Source organism: Dasypus novemcinctus, chromosome 12 (assembly GCF_030445035.2).
Source record: "Dasypus novemcinctus isolate mDasNov1 chromosome 12, mDasNov1.1.hap2, whole genome shotgun sequence".
Lineage (NCBI taxonomy): Eukaryota > Metazoa > Chordata > Mammalia > Cingulata > Dasypodidae > Dasypus > Dasypus novemcinctus.
Window position 1 is genome coordinate 31,736,808 of NC_080684.1, and position 13,142 is coordinate 31,749,949.

A 13,142-nucleotide genomic window follows, 5' to 3' on the forward strand; every position below is an offset into this window, starting at 1 on the left:
ACACTACCAGGGTGACAGTATATTAAACCTCAAATGAGAATCCAGTGGAGCCTGATCACACAGCTGCATTTCCTGGTCAAGTTCGCCTTCCCCCGGTCAGGAACTTGCCCATACCTTTTCCTTCTTCAAATCCCCTCAACCCCAGTCCTCATCCTCAGCTGAAACTTTTCTGATTTGACAAAGAAAAAAAGAGAAGAAGAAATCAGACAGGAACCACCCAGAATCTACAAACTCTGGCACCTCTACTCCCCCGTCTCCCTCCAATGACCATTTAAAAGTGTCCCCGCCCCTGCGAAAAGCCAAGCACATCCATGTGGACCCCACTCCTCCGGCCTTCTTGGAGGCTTTGTCCTGTAACTATGCTCTCTCGCTTCTCACCAGTTTCTCCCTTTCTTCTGGATTAGTTCCCACTAGTACACAACTTCTGGGACTGTTCCTCTTTAAAATCATATTTCCTTGATCCCATATCTCCACCCCCCATAATTACCCACCTCATTTCCCTGCTCCGTTTTGCAGAAAATTTTCTCAAAATAGTTGTTCACAACACTGTACTTACTCATCTCATTTGCTTTTTTTTTTAGATTTTATTTATTTTTTATTTATTTCTCTCCCCTTCTCCCCAGCACCCCCCCCCCCCCCCCAGTTGTCTGCTCTCTGTGTCCATTCACTGTTATTCTGTGTCTGCTTGCATTCTTGTCAGTGGCACTGGGAATCTGTGTCTTCTCTTTGTCACGTCAACTCTCCGTGCGTGTGGTGCCACTCCTGGCAGGTTGCACTTCTGTCGCGCAGAGCAGCTCTCCTTGTGGGGGCGCACTCCTCACACGTGGGGCTCCCCTACGTGGGGGACACCCCTACATGGCACAGCACTCCTTGCACACAAACAGCACTGCGCGTGGGCCAGCTCACCACACGGGTCAGGAGGCCCTGGGTTTGAACCCTGGACCTCCATGTGGTAGGCAGATGCTCTATCAGTCGAGCCAAATATGCTTCCCTCCCATGAACTTTTCAACTCAGTCCAACCCAACTTCCAATGCCAGCACTCCCCCAAAACTGTGACTTTCATGCTGTTGGCCCCAATGGCTACTTCTCAGTCTTCATCATACTCAGTTTCTCACCAGCATTCAACACATAAGACATTGCCTGCTCAAAACACTCTCCTCTCTCAATTTCAGTGACACCACACTCACCTGGTTCTTTTCCTGCATCAAGGGCCACTCCTTGCCTGTTAAATCTCTAAATGTTGGGGTGTAACTGAGCTCAGTCCTGGACCCCCTTCTCTATCTCCACATACCCTGAGGTAATCTCATCTCCTCCTGTGCTTTTTTTTTTAAAGATTTATTTACTTATTTTCCCCCCTTCCCCTCTCCCCACCCTGCTATTTTTGCTGTCTGTGTTGTCTTCTCTTCTCATTTTCTCTCTTCTAGGATTCACTGGGATTCGATCCTGGAGACCTCTGTTGTGGAGAGAGGCTCCCTGTCATTTGTGCCACCTCAGTTCTTGGTTTCTGCTGTGCTTCCCCTTGACTGTTCCCTTGTCTCTCTTTTGATGCATCATCATCTTGCTGCATGACTCACTTGTGCAGGCACTGGCTCACCATGCAGGCACTGGCTCACCATGCAGGCACTGGCTCACCACACGGGCACTCACGCGGGCACAGCCTCGCCATGCGGACATGCTTTCTCTTCCTCTTTTTCTCCAGGAGGCCCCAGAGATCAAACCCCAGTCCTCCCATATGGTAGGCGGAAGCTCTATCACTTGAGCCACATCTGCTTCCCTCCTCCTGTGCTTTAAATGCCTCTGAAATGCAGTCTCCATGAGAGCAAGGACTTGTTTAGCTCCCACTACTGTATCATCATCTCCTAAAGAGAGATCAGCATATAGTAGATGCTCAGTAAATGATTAGATTGGATTTATTTCCTGGTGAATCTCAAATCTATATATTCTGCTCAGGCCCCCATAGTCAACTGCCTATTTGATGTCTCCATTTGGAAGTTAAATGAGCATTCTCAGATGTGACATGTCCATATTGTATGATTCCATTTTCATGAAATTTCTAGAATAGGAAAATTCATAAAGGCAGAAAGTAGAAGAGTGGTTTCTAGGGGCTGGAAGGGAAGAGAAAAGGGGGAGTGAGCACTAATTGACACAGGTTTTCTTTTGGGGGCAATGAAAATATTCTAAAATTAGGTAGTGGTGTTGGTTGCACAACTCTGTGAATGTAATCATAACCACTAAATTATAAACTTTTTTCATTCTTTTTTTAATATTACATTAAAAAAATATGAGGTCCCCATATACCCCCCACCCCCCTCACCCCACTTCTCCCCCCATAGCAACATTCTCCTCCATCATCATGACACATTCATTGATTTGGTGAATACATCTCTGAGCACCGCTGCACCTCATGGTCAATGGTTCACATCATAGCCCACACTCTCCCACTTTCCATCCAGTGGGCCATGGGAGGACCTACAATGTCTGGTAATTGTCCCTGCAGCACCACCCAGGACAACTCCAAGTCCCGAAAATGCCTCCACATCACATCTCTTCCTCCCATTCCCCACACCCAGCAGCCACCATGGCCACTTTCTCCACACCAATGCCACATTTTTATAAACTTTTTTAAAAGGGCAAAAATTTTGGTATGTAAATTCTATCTTTTTTTTATTTATTTATTTATTCATTTTTTTAAAAAATATTACATTCAAAAATATGAGGTCCCCATTCACCCCCACCGCCCCCACCCCAAATTCTATCTCTATGAAGCAGATTTTTGTTGTTGCTGGTTTTTTACATACCTGAAACAGAACTCTTGGCTGACCCCTCTGGCAGAGAGTGTAAGCTGCTCTCCTTCTCCTCCTCTGTAATAGAAGTTTCAGCTGGGTATGTACACATACAGCTAATAACTATATTACCCAGGCTTGCTTATAGCTAGGTGGAGCCACGTGACTAAATTTGGGTCAAGAGGCTATAAACAGACATGATAAATGAAATGATGGTTGGTGCCCTCGACAAAAAAGGAGCATGTCCTCCCTTTCTCCTTTTTCCCCTTCCCACTCACTGAAATGAGAAGAAGAGGTAGGAGCTGGATCAGCCATTCCACTAAATGGAAGCCACGTATTGAAAAAGAAAGAGTAACAAGATAAAGTCTGAGTTCTGAATATGTGGAACTACCATATTACCCGCTCCACTTCTGCAGTTTAAGTCATGTTTCTATGACTTTTTTACCGCACTTAACCTAGTTTCTAAATACTCCTGTCCACCCATCTCCCTACCAGTTAGCACCACCATCTACTCAATTACTCAGGCCAAAAACCTAACAGGCAATCTTGGTTTCAGTGTTTCCCTCAGTCCCCATAATCAGTTTATCAGCAAGACCTTGGATTCTATCTCCAAATTATATCTCAACTTCATCCCTCTCTCTCCCATCACCAGCTCCACCACCATTATATATCACCGACTTCTGCGTCCTGATGAATACCCCGGCCTCCACTCTCAAGCTTCCAATCCATCCTCCATTCAGCGCTTAGATGAGCGATCCTTTTAAAGTGTATATCAAATCATGTCAATCTGCTGCTTAAAACCCTTTGGTGGTTTCCGATTGCACTTCAAACAAAATCCAAACTCTTTCCCAGGGCCTGCAAGGCCCCGCCCAACCTGGCTCTCAGCCATCCTCTCAATATCACCTCATCCCACCCAGTGCCCACCCTTCTACCCTCTCACCAATTACCCCTGTCACCTCACCCTGTTTCTTCCCTTCCTTGCACTTACCATGCTCCGAAATTATCTTATTCATACTTTTATCTACATGTTTATCATTATTACTCACTATTTTCTCTCCAATGCCTTGAACAGTAATCACTGGGCAAAGAATTGGAGTTCAGGGAATGAATTTCAATTGAATGTCTGAGTGAAATTGAATGAATGAGTAAATGAGTGATCAAAAAATCAGCTACTCCTGGGAAGCGGACTTGGCCCAGTGGTTAGGGCGTCCGTCTGCCACATGGGAGGTCCGCGGTTCAAACCCCGGGCCTCCTTGACCCGCGTGGAGCTGGCCCACGTACAGTGCTGATGCACACAAGGAGTGCCCTGCCATGCAGGGGTGTCCCCCTTGTAGGGGAGCCCCACACACAAGGAGTGAGCCCCGTAAGGACAGCCGCCCAGCACAAAAGAAAGTGCAGCCTGCCCAGGAATGGTGCCGCACACACAGAGAGCTGACGCAACAAGATGACACAACAAAAAGAAACACAGATTCCCGAGCCGCTGACAACAACAGAAGCGGGCAAAGAAGAACATGCAGCAAATAGACACAGAGAACAGACAACTGGGGGGGGAGGGGAGAGAAACAAAAAATAAATCTTTAAAAAAAAAAACAGCTACTCCTTTCCTAGAAAGGAGCAAGTAAGAAACAAAGCGAGACTAAAAGCGTTCTCTCAGACACTCGCCTCCTCATGAGGAAGGAAGGAAAGTCCTCTCCCCGTGTGGAAGTGGGCAGATAAGGAAGCGGAGGCAGACAAGGCTCTCCCTCTCTGAGTGACTGGGAAGAAAAGGACCCTGGGAAGGCCTGAGAAGCCTTCTTGCTCGCATGCCCAGCACTCCCCTCCCCACCCTCTGCAGGGCTAACGTAGAGGTGAGGAGAAGGCCACGGTTCCCAGAGGGCCTGCCAGGGTGCGGGAGGTCCAGACGCTGCAGCGAGGAAGCCTGAGGTTATATCTCAGGAAGGGCTTTTCAATGTCGGTACAGGTAGGGAGACCCCAGAATGGGAGCTCCCCTTCATTGGGGGTGGGAAGAGGGTCTTAAATAAGACTAAACAGCACCCATCATCACTGCCAAACTTCCTACAGAGAATGTGGAGTTCCATCACAAGGAAGCAGCAAGGTGGCCGGGACAGCCTCCGTAGAGCTTGCTGCGCGTTCTTCCCCGACAGATAAGGCCTCAGATGACCTGGCATCAGACTAGCAGAAGGGCTGATGCTCTCCACTGCCGGCTCCATCTCCCTGTCCCAGGGGCCCTGCTCCTTCAAGTAGAGTGACAGAATCTTTCACTCTTAGAGACTCTGACGCACAGTTTCAGAACAACCCAGAATCCCAAAGCAGGGAGTAAAAAAAGATCCCTTAAACATCCAGCTTTGAGCCCAGTGCAAGGATCTGCTGGGCAGCCTCTGCTTGGGTACTTCCGGCAACACTTATTATCTCCCAAGGCAGTCCCTCCGAGGCTTGGATGGGCTCTGATTGTAAGAGCATTCCTCCTCCCAGATGGCCCAAACACATCTCTCTAACTTGCAGTGCTAGTTCAGCCTGGTGATGCAGCGCAGATAAGTTGGTTCTTGTTTCCACGCGACAACCTTTGAAACATCTGAAGACAATTATCATTCTAATAATAAATGCTACCATTTAATGAGCACTCACCAAGCACAGTGCTAAGCAGTTCGTATACATTCAAAATTTGCAACATTGCCAGCATGTAGTAGAAATATCCCCCTTCTGTAGGTCAGGAAATAAGCCTAGAGAAGTTAAGCCACCAGCCCAGGGTCACTTGAGAATTGGAAGAATTGGGATTTGCTCCAAGGCCAGTCCGACTCCTGAGCCCATGCCCGCACCCCCTCTTTTACGCCAGGTTCCCCCCCACCCCTAGTGAGTCTTCTTTTCTCCCTGATAAACAAACTCAAATCCTTCAAGCCTGTCCTCTCTGAGAGCTCCAGACTTCCATCCTCCCCATGTTCTCCAGTAACCTCCAACTTCAGTAAAATCCCTGCAGCCACGTAACCTCAGGTGAGGGTCTTCCTGGAGCCTGGCGAGCGGAAAACCAAGCTCTGCTTCTGCCAAGGGCAGGAAATGGAGCCTTCCCGAAGCTCCCGCTCTGGCCCCAGCTCCTCTCAGTCCTCAGACGTGACCCTCGCCTTCCCTCTGCCTCCCCTGCACCCTTCACCTCCCTCGTCCTCCAGGGATTTGTCCATTCATCTCCCCCTTATTCTCACACCTCATCTTCTCCAAAGCTCCAAAGCTCATCCTTTAAAAAAAAATAAAACTAACTCCAACTCCCTCGTCTCTGTGAGTCCTTCTCCAGTTCCTCCAGGCAGTGAGCTACTCTTTCTTCTGTGCCCCCGAAGCACTCATTTCTGCCTCCACAGCAGCAGTCACCATTTTGCAACTCATGGTGTCTCTTCGTGGTCTCCCCTCTGACAGGGCTTCTCCAAGGCAGAGTCTAGTGACTTTAATCCCTGCATCAATTGCAATATAGTGCTTAGTAAATGGTAGCCACCATCAAAAGGAGATGGATTCATTTTTGATACTTCAAGTAGAAGAACAGAGGTTGAACTGCAAAGCCAGGAAGCAGGGCCAACATGAGAGAACGGGATTGAGATGCCAGAGAGCTGAGCCTCTCCGCATGGCCCTGCACCTGGCGCACCTGGTCTCTGAGGATTAAGATTGACTGGTTCCAATTAGATCTAGGAACAAAACAGGGCGGGAAGCAGCATCTGCTGCCCTCTGGTGGCCGTTCCACCTCTGGGCCGTTTCCTGAGCTCCCTTCCTGGACAGAGAAAAGCCGCCAGTACAGTCAAGGGCGCGGTGCCCCGCCCTCCTGGCACAATCTTAACTGCCCCGTTGCTTTTGTGGTAAGATGTTGAAATTAGAGTTTCGACCGGGCATCAAGAGACAAGAGACAAATTTCAAAGCAAAGTGCCAAATCACATAGGAAGAATTTCAAAGAAAGTTTTTAAGAACCAATTTTTGATAAAAAGCGGTCTGAGTATAGAGAGAAGAAAGGATTTCGTGGGGGAGGAAATGTGCAGAGATAGCCGTGCCATGAGCCCTGTCCCCTCATTCCCAAGAAGGGCAGAGGGCCTGCCCCCTGACAGCAAACCTAGGCGGATGCTTGCAGGCTTGCAGGGGTGGCCCCAAGAGCGGACGTGCGGCCTCTGAGGGGGCAGGGGGAGTAGTGTCCTGGATCTGAGTGCTGCCCAGAAGTTTAGAAGGACAGAGAAGGGCTGAGGGACTGCCACGTGGGCAGCCTGGCGGGAGCCGCTCCTCGAGGACGGCCCGGGCTCCCAGGGTTGACCCAGCAGGGATGCACCAGCTGGGAGAGGGAGGCAGCCTGCTTCCCCAAGAATCCATCCTGGTGTGGTCCAGCAGGACTACCTGCAGCGGAGGAGGGAGCCCTGCAGCAGAGAGCTGGCGAAGAACTGAGGAAGGAGTCGCAGGCTCCCGGGACAAGTCAATACAGGTGATGGGGCCTGGCGGGGAAGCTCTAAGGAGCCAGGGAAGAGCCTGAGAGAAAAAGCCCCCAGGGCGCAAAGGACACGAGGACCCTACCAGCTGAGGGCAAAGCAGGCTGAGTGCCAGCTGGCGGAAGATCTCATCTGCCCCTCCCTATCGGCTCTCCACCACCACCCCCGCCCTGCACCCCTCACCTCCACCCCTCACTCTGAAACAACACCTGGTGGGGCAGGGGGGAACCGGAGGATAAGCAGAAGAGCAGATGCTCATCCCTTTCCCACAACCGAAGCAGGGCCCAGGGAGCAGGGAGGACTGCCAGTTTCAGGTTTTGGCTCCTATGCTGGCCTAAGGGGTCTAGTTTCTGAATGGAAACTGTCCTACCTGAGAGTGAGCAGAGAAGTTAAGAGGCTTTCCTTGGTTTTCACCCAGAGGCAAGGAGAGAAAAGTTAGCCCTGCCCCCACTCCAACAACGGATAAAGAACTGGTGGGACAAGTACCAGCTGATGATGTGGCTGGAGAACAACCTTGAATAAAAGGGTCAACTCAGACCAGCAGAATATCTCAGCCTACATGTAATATCAGGAGTTAAAAATGCTTTTTGACCTTGAATAAAAGGGGGAAATGGAAAGGACAAATGAGTTTATATGACTATGAGTCTCCAAAAAAGAGCCAGGAGGTCATCAGAGGGGCCGCCCTTATGCACACCTCAGCAGAGTCCCAGAGACAGCTAAAGTAGATACAACCTTAGGTATTGGTTCTTCTGAGGGCTAGAGACCCACAGGTCCTATGGACATGGCAGATGGGCTTCAGTGCCATGTCAGTTGGCCCTACTTTGGAGTTTGTGTTCCTCAGTGTGATGGAGTTGGACTCAGATGTGATCTTTGTCCACATGCCTCTCCCGTCACTTTTACCGGACCTGTGGTTGGCGCTGGGGTTTACTGTATACTCAGGGGACCTGAATCTCTGGACTGTCCACGTGATAACCAGGCCCTGAGCCTCAACAGTCTTGCAACTCCTACCCTCTGGTTTATTGGACTTACCCCAGCCAGCTAACAGGGAGGTGAAGAAGGTCAGCCACCACACCAGGGAGCCAAGAGTGCCTACAACTGAAAGCAGGAGAATTGCATCCAGCATCCAAGTGGAATCTAAGCCCCCTCTCGATATAGATGTGGAGTGGACATAACCATCCCAGGGTCCACAGGCTGGAGGAATAGAGTATGGATTAGAGTGGACTTACTGATACTCTATTCTGGAACTAATGTGACTAGTAATGGAAGTCAGTGTAGCAATGAGATGGAGAAAGTGGCCATGGTAGCTGCTGAGGGTGAGGAGTGGTAAGAAGAGATATGATGTGGGGGCATTTTCAGGACTTGGGAGTTGTCCTGGGTGATACTGCAGGGACAGTTATCGGACATTGTATGACCTCCCATGGCCCACTGGGTGGACTGGGGGAGAGGGTAAACCATAATGTGGACCATTGACCTTGAGGTGCAGCTGTGCTCCGAGATGTATTCACCAAGTGCAATGAATGTCCCATGATGATGGAGGAGGTTGTTGTTATGGGAGGAGTGGGGTGAGGGGGGTGGGGGGTATATGGGACCTCATATTTTTTAAATGTAGCATTAAAAAAAATAAAGACAAAGAAATAAAAAAAAAAGAACTGGTGGGAAACAAAAAGTGTCATGACATCAAACCTGCTATGCGATCAAAAGGCAACTTTTATTCTTATTGTATGGTAACCTGTGCTTGCTCGTCACACAGGTTACACTCTCCCTTCCAATGGGACTTAATTACAGGGCACCAAAATTTTTCCTTCAGCATCCCCTTGGCCTTCTTTCCCACCCATCTAAAACACGCGTGCTCCCTTCCCTTCCCCTTTTTACCTCAAGCAACCTCCCTTCCTAAGCCTCTCAAGACCCAGCTCAGCCCCACCCCAGGGATCCTGAGCACTTTCTCCACTTTGGGGGAGGGGGAAGACCCCAGGGCCGTGGCCTCCTGCACCAGTCCCAGCACTGCCCCTACCCAGAGTGCTCACCTGGGTCCTGCCCTGCCAGCCTCTCTCAGTCTCACCCCTCCAACCGCGGCCTCGATCAAGGGCCAACCCCCAGCCAAGGCTTGGGCTGGAGCCCAGTGCCCTGTGCCAAGCGGGGGAGGAGAGGGGGAGGAGTGGGGCTGTAACTTTCAAATGCCCCCCTCCATCCATGCTCCCCTGCTGAGCAGCCCCAGGTGCAAACCGCCATCTGCTCCCCCAGCTGCCTACCAGCAACACGGCCTCCCGCCTCCCGAGCCCAAGGGGGCCCTGCCCCTCCCGCTCCTGGTAACCTACTCTCAACCTGCCCCGCGCCTCGGGAATTTTCCATCCCCCCATTCGCCTCCACTGCCTGCCCCAAGTCAAAGTCATTAGATTTAATCATTAACGGGGTGGGTGTTAATTAGTAGGGCAGGGTGATCATCCATGCTGATGAGGACACAGCTGGACAACAAGACTAGCTGACCCTTCAGGGAGTTAGAGCAGGATCTGGCTGAAAAAGGGCAAGGGGCGTCCTCTGCAGACACACACCCCCCAGTTCTGGAAGCACTGAAATCCCCAGTTCTCCATCCCTGATTTTTCAAGAGTCGAAAGAGAAAACATTTGCTAAGATGAACTCTTCACTATTCATTGCCATGTATTAAGTGCCTACTGGGTGCCAGGCACTGAGAGAGAAGCAGCTCATGGACATTGCCTTATCCCACCTCAGGATGCTTACTGTTTACACAGTTTTACAGCTGAGGAGGCTGAGACTCAGAGAGGTTAAGCAACTTGCCCAAAGTCACAGAGCTACTAAGTGGCAGAACGAGGCACTCCAAACCAGACCGGCTGCTCCAGAGGCTGTATGGTCACCCACCATGCTGGAGCGAGCTGGTGTGGAAGGGGGAGGAGTGGGGTCTGAGCAGACAGAGGTCACGTCCACCTTCCTCAGTGTCCTTCACTCCATGCGGACATTGGAATATTACACTTGTAATACTCATCGCTTGTGAATATTGGTCATCCCACCTCCACCCTGGCCCCTGCTAGGCTGAAAATTGCTGGGGATGGAGACTGTATCTGTTTAGGGCACCACTGTATCCCCAGTGCTTACCATACTGCCCAGCACATACGAATAAATACTTGTTAGAAGAAACAAGTCCACCTGTTAGAGAGTTGGGAGTGGAATGGGCTAGCTAGGGATTGGGTCATCAGGTATGCTGGTGATCACAGGGTTAAGCATCTCAAGTGCTCATCTGGTCCATGCCCCTGCTTCAGGTTCAGCCACTGCCCCTACCTACCCCCCAAAACTGGTTTACTGGGGAAAGCCCTGGAATGGGTTCAGCCCTTGGGAGAGCCTGGAAGAGCTCTTGGCCTCAGTTTCCCCTCTCTAGCTCAAAGGGCCTGGATTGGCTGATATCTGAGCCTCTTCCACCTCTGTCCGTTTGTGGTTACAGAAGAGGCAAAGCACTTTGGAAATGAGCATCCCCTCTCTGTTTGAATCACCAGCTCTGGCCCCATTCCCTAGAGTGCCAGCTGCAGGGGGGCGTGCATCAGAGCCTGGCAGATGCAACCACGGGCTTTTTCACAGGCAAGCCTGGGACTTACACAGCCGGAGAAGCCTGGGCCTTCCTAGCCATCCCCTGAGAGGCCGCTGCTCCCGCGGTGCTGCGGACTCGCAAGCAGCTCTGGAAACTCCTCCTGTGGAGGGGCTCCTGGGTGGGTTTTGAACACACAGCCTCACTCACCGCAGGGCACCCACACCCCGGATCCAGATCAAGGCCTGCCCCCTGTCTGGCCTCCCTCCTTCTTCACAAGGCGTGCCCCCCCCCCCCCAAGACTCTCAGGCATCTCCAAAAGAGCAAAGCCACTCCAAAGATTTACTCCCCGGTGAAGATTCTCAGAGCATATGCTCTGAGACGATTCCAAAAGAGGTTCCAGAATTGTCTGGGAAACCGTGGCGTCGCTGGTGTGAACAGACGGCTTCCCGGGGGACCACTTAGATGGGGTCATTGTTCCTTTGGGTGTATGGAATCCGTCTCTAGCCTCATCTCAGAGCCGGTGTGTGTCAAGTGGACGTGCATCACGCATCCAGCAAGGGCCGGGCAGGGAGAAACGCAAAGCCAGAGGCAAGATTCCTGCCTCCCGCGCTCTGCCCCTGCTTCTGGGATTTCCCGGCTGTGTGACTGGGGCTGCCTTAACTCAGAATGACCGGATATTAGAACAGAAAGAAGTCCGCACTGCCACCCAGTCCCCCTCATTTTACAGATGAGAAAATTGAGCCCAGCGAGAGGAAGGGATTCCCCAGAGTCACACCCAAAGGCTTGGTGGCAGAGGGCTGACTCGAACCTTGACCTCCCAAATTCCAGCCCAGAAGGCCTATCTCAGCATCACCACCTCTGCACACCGCCCTTCCTTGAAACTTCAAGTTAAGATGCTGATAGCTGCCCTATCCCCCCCCCCGGGGGGGGGTGTGTGAGAGTCAGTGAATTGCGCCTGGAGAGCCTGGTGAGGGTGGGGAGGGTAGATGACTAAAGGCCCAACGGGGTCTGATAAAGAGCAGCACCGTTAACCCCGAGTCCAGCACCAAGAACAGGGGAGGGCAGGGGCAAGTGACTGCGCCACTAAGTCACATCCCCGCCTCCTCAACTATTTCATGGACCCAGAGGTGCCCCCAGGTAAAACAGCTGCTGCACTCCCAGCTCCCCCTGGAGCAAGGACTGAACACTTCACACAAGGACACGCCTCAGCTGGGGGAGGGGGCAGGGACGGGCCGGCTCGAACTTTCTCATTCCAGGAAGGGTTCCGACTCAGCAACTTGCCAGGCCTGTGAGTGAGCCACCCACACTTCTTACACCCACTAGCCCAGCGGGTGCTCACGGTCGCCCACCCAGCTCTGCGCGTAAACTGAGGTCAGAATGACACACACACACCTTCGGAGAGAGAGACCCATCCCAGCTCTCCCGGAGACCCCAGCACCCAGCACCGAAGCCTGCACATCCCGGCTCCCCGCATTCCCCCACAAACACTCCGCCCACTGGCCCCCACCCCTTTCCCCCAGAGCCAGCCTGGGAGCATCTCCTTCTTCTTCCCTGCTCCCTCCTCCTCCGCCTCCTCCCCATGCAGTCTGGCTCTCCTGGCCCCTCTTTACCTGAAGCTTTAGGGGGAGGCACTCTGAGAACTTGGATCTTGAGAAACCAACCAAAAGGGTGGCGGGGGTTGACCCGGGGAGGAATTTCCACTACCAGATTCAAGTTTGAGGGAAAGAAGGGAAAATGAAGGCGGCTAGGCAAGTTGGAGGACGGAGGGTGCAGGGGGGAAAGCCTGCCGGGGCAACTCCCCTAACTTAGCCGCCCTGCCAGGAGAAGACAAGACCATCCCAACAGCAGCTATCAGTCAACTCAGGGGCTTCTAGGTGCCGGGGCCTTACCTCCTAGGACATGCGACCCCGTGAGCCAGGAACTGTTCTGCCCATTTCATAAATGAGGAAACTGAGGCTTCTGTGGGCAGGGAGGGGGCTGAGGCCCCAGAGGTAAGGGTGTGGGAATCCCGGCTTCCAGTCCCAGATCCGGGTGGAATGGGGTAGAACAAGTCACCCGTTTGAAGGATACTTTGGACTTTGGAGCCTGCTCTGGGCGGGGGAGGGGGAAGAGGCCAGACCAGCTCCTGACCCTAAGGGGCAGCCCTTACCGCACCCTGACTGCCTCCCTTCAGTGCCTGCACTCCCTCTTCCTCCACTGTCACTTCTGCTGGGGCAGGAGCTCAGGGGGTGCCCCCTCCCCCAGGAAAGTCCAACCAGCTGTTTCCCAGGCAGCCCTGTTGCACCAAAGGGAGCAAAGGGGCACTGTAGGTGCAGGCTGGGTGCAGGGGCTCCTTCCCCAAGTCCGTTCGGTAGGAAAACAGGGCAAAGGAAAACAGAA

General features: G+C 52.1%; 1 long non-coding RNA gene across 3 annotated transcripts in view; it reads right to left on the reverse strand.

Annotated features, from left to right (window-relative positions):
- Positions 1–12,833, reverse strand: part of LOC131280571 (uncharacterized) — a 155,818-nt gene extending 142,985 nt beyond the window's left edge. For all 3 annotated transcript variants that reach the window (XR_009188210.2, XR_009188208.2, XR_009188209.2), the window contains exon 1: positions 12,653–12,833. This is a non-coding gene — a long non-coding RNA (uncharacterized lncRNA). The remainder of the gene's footprint in view (positions 1–12,652) is intronic.
- Positions 12,834–13,142: the final 309 nt, after the last annotated feature.